Source organism: Galeopterus variegatus, unplaced genomic scaffold (genome assembly GCF_000696425.1).
Source record: "Galeopterus variegatus unplaced genomic scaffold, G_variegatus-3.0.2 Scaffold1093, whole genome shotgun sequence".
In the NCBI taxonomy this organism is placed as follows: domain Eukaryota; kingdom Metazoa; phylum Chordata; class Mammalia; order Dermoptera; family Cynocephalidae; genus Galeopterus; species Galeopterus variegatus.
This window is the reverse complement of record NW_007727204.1, coordinates 117,731-131,942: the sequence shown is the minus strand read 5'-3', so window position 1 is coordinate 131,942 and position 14,212 is coordinate 117,731. Positions and strand designations below refer to the sequence as shown.

At 36.5% G+C, this 14,212-nt stretch overlaps 1 long non-coding RNA gene across 1 annotated transcript in view; it reads left to right on the top strand.

Moving 5' to 3' along the window:
- The first annotated feature begins 4,668 nt into the window (after nt 1–4,668).
- Nucleotides 4,669–14,212, top strand: part of LOC103592122 — a 118,191-nt gene continuing 108,647 nt past the window's right edge. The window contains exon 1 of the long non-coding RNA XR_550642.1: nt 4,669–4,741. This is a non-coding gene — a long non-coding RNA (uncharacterized LOC103592122). The remainder of the gene's footprint in view (nt 4,742–14,212) is intronic.

Sequence of the window (14,212 nt, the reverse complement as noted above, 5' to 3'; positions counted from 1 at the left end):
ATTTTAAGGTGAAATGAAAGGTTTTATATTCAGCAATCCCTCTCTATGAATTATATAAAGTCTACAGTCAGGTTCTGAAATGATTTTACTTACTAAATGTGATTAGGAGATTATTATATGTCACCCTGAATAGATATCAAAAATGGTAGGAGGGCCTATGAAAAAAAGTAGTCTTAACAGATATGATTGAATAGATCAAATTTGTCCTTGCCACATGCTGTCCCCCCTCCTTCTACTCCCTTCTTGGGCTGTTTCTCTTTGAGCCCCCACTGCAGAGAACTGCAATGCTCTAGAGCCTTGTTAATCCAACTGCGGTCCTCTGCCCAGTCATGGAAGCATCACCTGGGAGCTTGTTAGAATTCCAGAATCTCACATTCCACCCAGACCTCAAGAATCAGAATCTTCCTTTTAATAAGATTTTCAAATGATTCCTATGCACATAAAAGTACATTTGAGAAACACTGCTTTTAAGCACCAGGAGCTCAGGTTATACGCAACAGCAAGCTATTCTAATAAACATTTTCGTGTTAATTGTTATTTGGTACCACATGAGCATATTTCCATGTGAATTTCTGGAGTCATGGTGTTGACAATCTATGGTTTTTGTATTGGGTTCTACAGAACCAAATGTAGTTTTAAAGGTAACATAAAGATTTGAATGGAATTTTATTTATAAATAACTATTTTAACTTTTAAACAATGTAGAGGGGGGGAAATGTCCCTTCAAAGTGCTGTGAAGATTACCAGTGCATTCAGTTATGCTGTCTAGCTAACATTTTTTAGATTTGAAATAAAATTTCTTCTGCTATCCCTGTTTAATTAAGCAGTATCCATAAACTGCAAAGTGAACTGCTACAAAACAACAAACAAATCTGGTACCATTTGCAGTTTCTTATATCTGCGAATCCCAATTTTCTCAGTGCTTTGCAATGAAAATGAAGTACAGAAATAAAAGAACAGCTATGGGTAAAATAAAACTGCAACTGTCATCCATAACCCTGGATTAAATTGTTGCATCCATCCAAACAGTTACCGGCCATGTCGACTCCTTTTATATTAAGTAATTGCTATACATTTGAACTTTCAAAGAATAGCTTTTGTCTGTCTTATGTGTTGGGGTACAAATATATTTCACTTGAAAAACATATATTTTGATTCTAAAGCATTTTGAAAAGCCGCTACTGAAAGGATGATTCTGGCTGAAAGAGACAGACAGGGCTTTCTGGAGTCAGAGTTAAATGGATGCATCACTTCCTCGGGAATCCTTCGGTCACAACAAATTGATACCTGCCACCTTCTCCCCTGTATGTTCCTGATCCTGATCAAGTCATTCCTAAGTGGAAGCAGTCGAGTCATTTTGATTTATTTTTAATGCGTATCAAACTTTCAAGCTATGACATGTCATGAAGTACATTTGTACATTTCTTGAGGTCTGCTAAAAAAATTAGTTTATTAGAGCAAGTGTCTCAATTTAAGACTAAAATCGTGGATGAAAACAATCAATATTTCTCACAGTGAAATGGAAGTTCCTCTGAAGTTATTTCAATTCCTTAGTGGCATCACTTTCCTGCCTTGCATTCCCTCTGTCCTTCAGTTGTCTGTCCATAGGCATTTACTGAGCGTGTGACAGACACCTTGTTATGTGAAGAATCATCAGCTAGAAATCCCTAAGGGCAGGAGTCTCCATTTAGAAGAGATATGCTCCAACAAATAATTAGTAAGCAATGTGATCATAGCACATTGACCATATGCAAATGGCTCTATGGGAACACAGGAATAAATAAATAATTAGGAAGGGGGCAGCTAGGTTAGTTTATATTTTGTTTTGCTTGATAACTGGTTCTAACATCATCATCTTTTAGAAATATGGTGATAAGACCTTAGGGTTTGAAATTACATTTGAATAAACTTGATTTAGAAATAAAACATTTCCCACCATTAGGAATTAGAATGCCAATAATCAGCATGAGGAGAATGTCAATTTTAAAAATATATATTACAGGAAACAAACATTAAAAATAAAATATCAAAATTCCATTTAAATAAAAAAAATCACTTTTAAAGAAATCCTTAATACTGAATTTTGGAAGTATTCAGATTATTTCATTTGATGGTTATATGCTTCTCATGTGTGTACGTGCACAGTAATCTTTTGTATCATTGAGATGTGGATTTTCTACTTTGTGCATTATTTAGAGCACATTTGGATTCCAACCTGGTTTTCTTTTGCTATTCAATACACTTCTGTATTACGTCTCCTGAATTAATTCATATAATGAGTGATGTAAATTACTTTCACTATTAGGCTGAGCTCATATTAACCCGTAATAATTTAGAATGTAAATATAACACACAAACGCATATATGTACTGAATTACAAAATTCAGTGTCAGAGATGTTTAGTTTCATGTCATTTTTAAGTGTCTGTCCCATTGTTTTCTACCATGATATGGGGAATCAGGCCTACTTGATGTAAATACCTTCTGCTGTGGCTTGAGCCTCAGAGTCTTTACAAGTATAGCATAGTGGCCACAGGAATGGGACCCTAAGAACCCTGGACCACCCAATGCTCACTGCTCTACCTCCTTGTCATTGATTTTCTCATCTACTCTACTGGGGAGAATTTTAAACATTTTATTAATATACATGTAACTTGTCTTTTAAGGCCCAGGTGAAATGTTCTCAACTTTGTTAAGCCCTTCAGTTATCCTTCGCCCATAACTCCTCTATTATCCAAATTTCTATAGCATTTCATGTCTGTCTTCTGACTTATAAAATTCTTCCTGCTAATGTATTTTGCATGAATCTTATCTCCTACCCCACCTCCACCTAGAATATAATATCTTTTTATAAAAACTATATTTATAGCCTTGATAACACTAAGCCCAAATTCTACAAAAATTCAGTGTTTATTAAATTTAGGGTGAGTTTTTCATCATGATATCCAACATCGTGACTTTGCTTATATTGTATTTTCACCCATTAATGCTCTTCCTCTCATTTTCTTCTCTTATAATCCTTTCCACTCATTGAGGTGCAACCTAAAAACTTTTAATTGTGCCTAGAATTTACATGTGATTCCTAATGTGAAATTCTGTAGTATTTTATTTGTCCCTGCAGTTTGCCATTTTTCATTTCCACCTCATGTTATATTTCTTATACACAATGTGTCTACTTTCATAGGCTATAAGTTCTTCAAAGGCTATAAATACAATCTTCTTCTATTGTCCATGGTGTTGTGTATATAGCAAATGCACAATAAATGTTTGTTGCGTAGTAAAAGTTTGTAAAGAGCTGTGGAGAGATAACACACCTATATAGCACCAAAGAGTTCCCTGCCATCTGAGCTATGCCCTGCTGCAAGTGGCTTTAAGCTTGGCGGATGGTAAATCAAGAAGAGGGGTTGGGCAATGCTGCCTCTGAGGCCAGCTGCATCAGATTTTGTAGCAGGAAGCTACCAGGGCAGTAATAGAGCCAGCGTGGTTCTCTTATCAGCCCATTGCCTCTCACCCCCTCTCACAGGTTCTGCTGTTTTAATCTGAAGGGACTTTTCTATATTTGAGAGTTTCCTATTAAAATCAAGACATCCTTTCTGAATGCTAATACATTACAATCAATACCTTTGTTATCTGTGAGCGTCTTAACCAGGATTGTAGAATCAGGTTGTGGGAAGTTGGAGAGAGGAACTAAAGGGAAGGATAAAGGGATGGGACTAGGAAAAAAAAAAAAAGTTTGTGCTATTGAAACAGGAGTATTCCAGAATAAATTTAACTTTACTATTGGTAAGGTACAATCATGCTATGATATTGTGCCCTGAAAAAATGTGGTCCAGATACCTAGCATTCCCATTTATTGCCCCTCTATTTCCTACCTATTAATTATCTGATTCATGAAACATTCTCTCCAAACCTTAAGACTTTTGTAATATGAGCATAATTACCCCCATTTTTCATAAGAGAAAATTAAGGGTAAGAAAGATTAAATTAAGTAACCACAATTAGCTATCTAATAAAAGGTAACACAGATTTGAACACAAAACCTGTATTTTTTTCCCCTGTATTGTGCTTGTTTCCTCTTTAAGTAGGCAGCTTTAATTATCCAGCTGGGTATGGAGGTGGGGGGAGTATTTGGGAGACATAGCAATCTTTTCTTATCAAGTTAGTATATTTTCATTGCTGTTGCCAAGGTATTATTTCAAAAACTCAAGTTGCTTTGAAAAACTCAGTGTTACCCCTTCTAATTTGGAATTGGCCTTGCTAAAGAACAGAATAGGACAGGAAACAAAAGAGCTTATCTTTCATCTCTCACCAGGAGAAAATTTAGCTAGCGTCTTTGTTTTGGGGTAAAAGGAAAATAAAATGAACCTCTGATATGCAAATGAATCCCTCAACTGTTTGTTAGCATCTACTGTTTACTCAAAAATGGGAAGAACTGGGCCTGTGATACATCATCTTTTGTGTGCTTGACACCTTCCATCATGGATCATATTAATCTGCTTAAACTAACAAGGATTAATTGCCTTGGTAAGGCAACCTGGCATTGGAATGATATATTGCACGGACAGCTTGGAATCTGGCCACTCATAAATCTCATTTGTTTGTTGGTTTATTTCTGTTCGTCTCTTTCTCTGACAGATGTGTGCCCAATCACTGTGAGCACGGTGGGAAATGTTCGCAAACGTGGGACAGCTTCAAATGCAGTTGCGATGAGACGGGATACAGTGGGGCCACCTGCCACAACTGTGAGTGCCAATTTATCTCACTTTAATCTTGTAATCGCATGAGAATCCCAGGTCTTCAGTTATGCTTTAAAGCTCAGCAACCTGAATAATCCACATACAACATAGCTTTATTCCAAAAACTCAGATTTCATTGACATTCTTCCAAAAAGTAGTATTCTAGTTGTCAAAATATATTCTTTCATGCCTCATGACTCAAAAAAGAGGGACCAGTGTTTCCAATGTTCTATAAACACATAGTTGAGATTGGAATGTTGAGTTTGGCTTTGCCTCCCTGAGTCAAAGCCATGTCTGTCCAGATAGATTGTTTGGGAAATTGTGTTCATGTGATGTCTTTCACTGGATCCTCATTCATCAATTCATCAGAGAGGGAGACAGAGTGTAATTTGAACATTTAGTTTCCAGACAATGGTTGCCTCCTACTTTAGCCGAGCCATTTGGCCACATTTTGTTAGATCAGAGAAATGAGTCAGAAAGTGTAATGAACTTCACTGAAGTTGTATTTCTAAAAGTAAAAAATAAGAAGGTAAAATTTTTTAAATATTAAAAATAAAATGTAACAAGCACAAATGACTATTAAAACACAGATGTGCCTTGTTTTACATAACAACGTTATTCTGAAAGGTTAAATCAAAATTAATTTTTACAACTCAAAGAGTATTTTAAGTGAATGTTAACTCTATAATTGTAATACTTATTTTTCAATAATGCATTGCCATTTTGAAATCATTTTTGAAAACAGATTTGCTGTAAAACATAGTTGCGAGGAGAGTGTCATCTGTTGTGTAGTGTGTGCATACACGTGTGTGTGTGCTTGTGCATGTGTGTGTGGACGGAGGAAGAGGAAGAGAGAGTTCCAGCCTTTACTTAATATGCTAAAACACTGAAACTCTAATACCTAAACCCTCTGATTACACAAACTGATTTCTCTTCCTTTCCTTTTAGGAAACAATGACAAGCAAAATATGACCACAGTAGAGTCCTGGGGATAGTAAAAATGCAATACAGTTCTCTAAACCTTTCCATATCATTATTTGTAGTAATGTGCAGAAAGAAATCATGTCTAGAATGTATTGTAAGACCTCAACTAAAAAAAAGTCTGTAACTTATTTTACTACATGTGTTACTTTGTTTAGGAAGATATTCAAAAACAAAAGGAGAAGAAACTCAGAAAAAATAATATTAATGGAAAGATGTACAAGAGTATCAAAAACAGACACTTAGTAGATTCATCATCTGTAAAGTATTCACATATAGAAAAGAACTTTAAATGACCGATATTGAAATTAATTCAAAGAAAGGAGTTATAACTATGACGTTTCTTACCAATCACAGCAAAATATTAACTTTCAGCATATGAAATGCATTATATAAAATATGGTGGTCAAATTAGGCAATTGTGATAAAACCAGGCACCTTCACTCCACCAGTATAATTTGTATCATGTGTTATAAAAACCACGTTTAATTACAAGGGATCTCGTATCTAAAATATGGAAATGCTAACTCAAGACAAAGACCAAGAAATCGGTGGGGGTTACAAGGGTTTCCTGTCTCAGTGACCACTTAGATATCGAATTGAAACACAAGTAATTCTTTTTTATAGCTGCTTCCATCACTAAAATGCACCAAAAAGAGAAAGAAAGAATTTTAAAATATAGACTACTCATTTAACAGTTGAGTTTTGTTTTTTAAGAGTAATCACTCCAAGTATTAAAAAATGTCCTAATAGTGTTTAGGTTTGGCTCTAGTAGCCAATTCTAAAATTACAAGAGGAAAATTGTCTCTCACTCTGGTGCCCCTTTTTACTTGTTTCTTGTTCCACTTTTATGTCTATAGAAGTAGAACCATTCTTTTAAATACTAAAGGCTTGATTCCTTGTTGTCTACTCTAAACAGGCCAAAATCTTGAATATCAACTATATGTATACATAGAGGTTAGAGGACCATATGGCACAATTCAAGAAAGAGTTGATTAGATATTGTTTTGTTTTGTTTTTGTTTTTTTTTTCCTTTTTGTCTTTTTTCATGTCCGGCAACGGATTGCAACCCTCAGTGTTGCGCCCGTACCGGACCGGCAACGGGATCGCAACCCTCGGCGTTGCGCCCGCACCTCGCTCAGCCAGTGAGCGGGAACAGGTCTGTATGTGGGATCCGAACCCTCGGCAGGAGCGCCACCACGCTCCCAAGCGGCACACTGTAGCAGTGCGCCACCGGGCCGGCCCGATATTGTTTTGTTTTGAAAATTATACCTTGTAGCTTATTGAAGAATATTTGCTTCCTAATAACCTGAAAGACTTGTGAAAGTCTGGAATAGTACATGACATAATGTAAAAAGATATGATGAATGCCATTCAGTCAGATACAGAAAGAACAGTTTTGCATTTTTACTAAGTCAGTGGCTGCATTCGTAGCAAGAGCATTGAAGTGAAAAGCCTCTGGTTTCTGATGTTGGTTATGAGATCATCACGCCGTCTGCCCTTGTGGCGAGTCATTTGACTTCTCTCAGACTTCATTTACGCCTCTATTAACTAAGTGGTCGTCGAGGTCTCATAGTTCTACCAGCCAATGAGCTGTGATTTCCAGTTGCTTATTCTGTGCTTTGTGGTTTTGAACTTTGTTAGGATTATTAAATATTTTATCTCACTATTTCCTGAAAAAGACAAAGCACTTTTTAAATGTATGCTAATTTTAAATAGTACTATTTAAAAAAATAAAGAGTGGCTAACGAAAATCTAAAGTTTAGCGTAACTAAACATTTGGTAGAGCTTCAAACATTGCAATTCGGCTACAAATATTTTTGCACAATTTGTACACTAGTCAGGTCTTGGCCAGAGTGAGATAGCAATTCTTTGAGTGACATGTTACCATCCAAGCTAGAGGCTCCAGCCTGGGATCAAACACGGAAACCTTTTGCTAGGTCACCTTGCCTGGCTTTGAACTTGGCTCTACCACTTCCTCACTTTTACTCTTAGCCACTTAAATTCCTTGAGCTACCGTTTTCTCCTGTGTGAAATGGACACAGAGAAAGTTCCCATCTAGAAAGCCATTGTGAGATTAAGTGAGATGATTCATGGAAGACACCATATTATTTATTTCATTATACCCATTCGTTGAAGTAACTTGTAGAAATATATGGTAACAGTAGTAAAACAAGTCGCAACAAAAATGATATCTTAGATCATAGGGTAAAAGCAATTATGGTGCTGACTGACTGCATGAGCTATTCTAAAACAGACATAGGTATGTTCAAATATTGACTTCCAATAGTCAATAAGGAAGAAGTTTACTTTAAACTTGGTGCAAAATTTGAATAAGATGAACATAATACTCCTTTGATTTAATATATAATATTGTATGTGTATAATATGTAATATTATATACAGGGAAATTATGAAGAAGGAAAAACTCTCACACTTTAAAATTAGATATTCTGATGTCACATCATCAGCTCCTCAGACTGTATGGCCAACTTTATTTCTCCATCCACTGAACTTTCCTTGCTCTAGGACCATGACAGTCTCTCATGCCTTATAAATCCTCTATTTCCTCGAACATTCTTGGTACATTAGTGTGGATTTCACTTATAAACATAGAAGGTAACCTCAGCTCTTCCATACCTGGCCACAGGTGACTGACAACAGTGAAATGAGAAGTATTTGGATTTAATTCTCTTCTTCCCCACCTCTTCCACCACCGCCCCATGCCCCCTCCCCCCCAAGGTGCTACCTTGGCTTTATGTTTTTGGACAAGTCACTGAACCTCTCTGAACTTAAGTTTTCTCTTGGATATTCAATGAGGTATTGTCTATTAAAGTGCTTTAAAATTTTAGAAAACATCCTAATGTTTGAGAACTTATATTGCACCACTAAGTTTCAAAAAATAGCTAGCCAATTTTTTTCTCTGATTATAAATCACAGAAGGATACTGAGCACTGATATAGTCTTCATTCAGTACATAAACCAGATTTTCAGATCAGTGATTCTCAAGGAAAAGATTATAAGGTGTCTCAATATTTAAGCCAATGCTCACTGAAAAGATAAAAGGTTTTATTAGCAAATATAATGGCTACACTGGCTGATTAAGATGCACAGGATGAATTTGCTCTTTCTAATCTAGACATGGCATTAAATATGAGATCGTGCTTCCTTGTTATCAAGTGAATGACTTCTATGTTCTTCCAATCTTACCTCCCATTTTTTCCAACACCATGACATACTTCAAATGATCAGTGTGTCCCTGTTACTAAGGAGTGGCTATGGGACACAATTGCAGGACCACAGGACACTGGAGGCCTATATTTCTACCATTACTTATTCATTTTTATTCATTCATTAATAAGTTCAGAGCTGACTCCATTCCACATGTGGGATAGATGCTGGAGTGTGGGGCAGAGAAATGAAGAGGGCAGGAATACTAGGGTGTAGTGTTAAATAGCCACCTCCAAGGACGTGTACAGTCTCACTAAAAATAAAAGTCCTCATAATCTTAAGTCACTTACCTATCTCTGGTTCATTGGTATTGTGAACTATGGATAAATTGTACCACATGCTTACCTTTTTTCTAGGGTAGCTTAATACTTTTTTATGATGACAAAATATCAATACTTGTAGATACACAAGAAAAAGCAAAATTAATGTTTTATTACAAATTCTTTGCAATTTTAAACAACTGTTTTATTTTTTCAGGCAGTATTTTTGAATTATTTGTTTGCTTTATTTCTGTTTTGTGGATTTTTTTTTCTTACCAGATGGACAGGGAGAAATCAGGGTGTGGAGGGTGCAACCTCAGCTTGGTGCCAGGTAAAGAATGCAACTTGCAGTAGAATATGTACGATGAAAGTACTGAGAAGCTTTTGCTTGGTTGCATGTATTCTCTAGATAAGAAGCTGACTTTCTCACCATAGCTAAAGCATTAGGAAAAGACGGAAACAATGACAAGTTGTGTCACTTCCTGAAATCACACTTATTACACAAAGAAACAATCCTCCTGGCAGCTCTTTTACTCACATTTCCACCTGGCATCTACAGATAAAGAAAGACGGAAAGAAATGGAAAGTGCTACTGTGTAGAAATGTTGGTAGGGGATTTAAAGGCCATCCTATCTTTCAGCTACCACCAAATAAATTATATTGGATTAAAATAGTGCAAGTCATTTGGAGAAACACAGCCCAAGGACCTTTACATTTCTAAAGCAGCCCGAATTTCAAATTAATCCCTTCTTTCATGCCTTGCTTTGGAACTATGGCTAAGATTAAACATAGAACGAAAGGATTTAATTTCAGTTTTACAAAGACCCTTTCAATAGTTTCAAAAATATATATTTCTCTTTGAGCCTTTGCAAAAAAGTTGATCTGCTAACTCATATTAAAAAGCAGTGTGCTGTAGAGACAGGCTGTGATCCCATGAACTTCTCAGAGGCTATAAAATGCCAGTACTAGGTCGTAAGGCAGTTGGCATTATTCCTTAAACTCCCCTGTGGTTTGAATCCCAGTGAGTATCTTATCCAATATTCAGAGTGAAGAGAAAAGGGAATAGAAAACACCCATTTCTACACATTTGTCAATTGGGTTATGCGGAAAGTGAATAGAGGGAAAGAGTCCAGTTTAATTTGAAAATAAGGAAAGAAACTTCAGAAAGGTTTGTATCTACTCAAAAAACAGGAAAGGAAAATTCAAGTTTAAAATAGTATGTGACTCTCCTATATTCTTTTAATTTCTCCAAAATCAAAATGTTTTTCTTTCATATTGGCATTAGTCACTAAGTTCTTATTGTAAGTCTTTAGCTTTATAGACACGGTGTGCAGGATTATGTCTAATTTGTAGCCAGTTTTGATTCATTCAACAATATTATATGTCTGTTTTGTATGTAGCACTCTATGTGGACACAGCAATATAGACGAGATCCCTTTTCCTTATGAAGTAAACAAGGTAGCTAGAAAAGGAAATGGAAGCGTCCAGAAACGTTAGCATATTAGTAGAAGGTAACAAAAATTTATGTGGCAAACTGGTGTAAAGGCCATTATTTGTAATATGAGAGAGAGAACAATGTGAAACAAGGTCGCTGGGAAGAGGTTTACTGGCCTCTGAGCTAAGTTCCTTCTGGGATTTTTCAGAGGCACCGAACTAATTGTTAAATATTCAGGAATTTTGTGAGCTGGTTTTTCTTTGTTCGTTTGTTTTATGAATATTCATGAGATACAAAGCTAATTATCACCCCTCATGCCCATGATGTGAGGGTCAGATTCATACTGGCAGCATACCCACTACCAGAAATTGCTTTTGTACCCTGTGTCACCACCCAATTATCCCCCAAACTCCCTTCCCCTCCCCCATTCCCCCCCATTCCACTTTGCAGCCCTAGGAATGTTCTCTCCCTCTGTAAGACCAACGCGCTACTGTGGTCTTTCTCTCCTGCCTTCCTTTATCTCTTAGCTCCCACTTATGAGTGAGCACATGCAGTATTTATCCCTCTGTGCTTTGCTTATTTCACTCAACATAAGTTTCTCCAGGCTCATCCATGTTGTTGCAAATGGGAGTATTTCATTCTTTTTTATGGCAGAGTAGTATTCCATGGTGTATATACATCATGGTTTAGGCTCATCCATGTTGTTGCAAATGGGAGTATTTCATTCTTTTTTATGGCAGAGTAGTATTCCATGGTGTATATACATCATGGTTTCCTTATCCAGTCATCCATTGATGGACATTTAGGTTGGTTCCGTGTCTTGGCTATTGTAAACAGTGCTGTGATGAACATAGGAGTGCAGGTATCCCTTAAACACGATGATTTCCATTCTTCTGGGTATAAACCGAGAAGTGGGATTGCTGGATCGTATGGAAGATCTATCTGTAGTTGTTTGAGAAACCTCCATACTGTTTTCCATAGTGGTTGTACCGATTTACAGTCCCACCAACAGTGTAGGAGCATTCCCTTCTCTCCATACCCTCATCAGCATTTGTTATTCACCATCTTTTTAATCATAGCCAGTCTAAGAGGGATGAGATGGTATTTCAGTGTAGTTTTAATTTGCATTCCCTGATGACTAGTGATGATGTGAGCTGTTTTTCAACCTTGGTAAACTTTGGTAGCTTGAATCAGACTGTAGTGGGAGACTTTACAACATGAAAATTGACCAACCCTAAAAATCAAGGCACTTGTAGTAGAGCAGATTTACCAGCATACCACTGCCCTGTTTCATTATTAATAAAACAAGAATAATTGTATATGCCTGCCAATATGGTTGTGAGGGGTACATATGACATGTCAAAGGTCTAGCATGGTGTCTACAACATAGTTAATTCTCAATAAATGATAGCTATGTAAATGTAGTTGATTGAATTATGTCCCCCCCAAACTCCCTGAAGCTTGAATTGTGTCCTCCAAGTTTTATGTATTAGAAACTTATGTTGTGCCCCCCACTGTAACTGTTAAGAGGGTGGGGAATCCTATTATGGTAATTGAAAGGTGGAACCTTGAAGAGGTGATTGGGTTGAAGGACTGGGCAGTAGTGAATGGATTAAAAATGTTTGGACTTCCCAGCCTCAGAAACTGTAAGAAATAAATTTAATTGTCTTTATAAATTGCCCAGTTCCAGGTATTTTGAAGAGATTGTTCCTCTCAAAAGAACAGCAGGGTACAGAGTTGAGTGGGTAGGTTGAGTTAGCTAAGAGATGTTGGCCTTTCAACCCCTCAACATCAAACTATGACTTCAGATGTAATTCTTCATTACTTGTTTTTTACCATGAAAAAACTTATATCCTTTAGAAGAAAAAAATATCATAAATGATATTAAACTTTTCCCATAACAGGCTATTGGCTCTCGATTATTTCCTAAATAAGGAGAACTGATAAGGCCATGTGCACAATGTTTAGAGAGCATTTTTGTAAAACCGTTTGTATTATTTTATGTCATTTCAACAACTGCCAGCATTTCTTTTATTGAAAGTGATAGAAATGTTTTTGTTTTACTAGAGTGCCTCAACTATTCAGCTTATAGTACGAGTCTCATCTTAGGTAACTAATCTAATTTTAATACGGGTATTACTTTGTGACTCAACCTAAATCAGGCAGAAAGAGAAGCCTCCTCCCTTCAGAAGCTCTTCCAGCTGTGACCCAGTGGCATCAAATTTATACTCCCTGAAATCAGGATGCCTGGGTTTGTTTAACAAGCACTGTCTATGAAAACACTACTCTGTAATGAATCTCCTGATTTTTCACCATTCACATGAAGAAAACATGAAAAATGAATTATTGGTTTCTATTTTTGTTTGTTTTTGTTTACGCTTCTTTGACAAAATTATGGAGGACAAAAAATTATCTCCATTCATTTTGTTATTGTTGTTGCTGCTGCTTTCTGCTTTTCTTCCTTTGTTTCCATCCCTCCTGGCAAAGAATGCTGGGAAAGTATAGTTCAGATTTTTGGAATCCGGAGTGAAATTGCCTATCCACCTAAATAATCTCCTCCTGTTATATTTGATGAGGGTTACCAACACCATTAAAAAGCAAAAGTTTTCCATGAAAAGTGCAGCAGTTTCCAAGAAAATTTTGTGTTTTTTTAAATTATGTTTTATTTTGTTTTATTATTTTTTTTAATTTTATCATTGCACAATGTAAACATTTTTTGTGGCCCTTTACCAGTTTCCCCCTAACCCCGCCTTCCCCTCCCCTGCCCCTTTCCCACTCTGGTGTCCTCAGTTCTGTTTCTGCTTTTGAGGGTTCAAAGAATTATTGTGATTGTTGTACCTTTTCCCTTTTTCTTTCTTTGTTTTTCCAAGAAAATATTGATGATTGACTTTTTGGGTGTTCTCACACCTGACTTCTTTCAAATTTCAGTAAAATCTTTTATTTGAAAATCTTTTAACTTAGCCAAGTAAAAATGAAATATTTTAAATGGTTGTGGATTTGACTAAAGAAATCAGTCTTATTTTCAAGTAAAGTGAGAAAAAGATCAAATGGCTTGCAGTCCCTTGGTCTCATCATTTAATTTTATCCCAAATTTTCACAGTAGCTCCTGTCTCCAAAATACTCCCACCCCACTCTTGAAAGACTTTTCTTGCCATCACAGATGCCAGCACCAAGTGCCAGACAATATTGGCAACTGCAAAATTTCTGTCATTATTCATTAGCAAGCATCAAAATGTCCTAATAATACTCTCTGCCATTATCTGAGCCTGCCGAGATATCAATGAAACATGTCTTGCTTGCCAAGTCATGTGATCAGTTTCCACTCTGCTGGACAGGGCCAAGTGAGGCATCCAGTTAGAATGGATAAAAACCTCTAAGAGTCTGGCTGTGAAGAGCCATATTACTGCAATGGAATTCTGAGTTCTAGAAAAGCCTGTGAATGTTTTCTCCACAGGAGTTACCCCCCTTAGAGAACATTCAAGCATTCAATGGAAAACATATCCCCACTCAGAAAATGTTAGCATATTTAAGGCTCCTTTCTGGTTCGAGTGACATTGTTATAGACTTCCT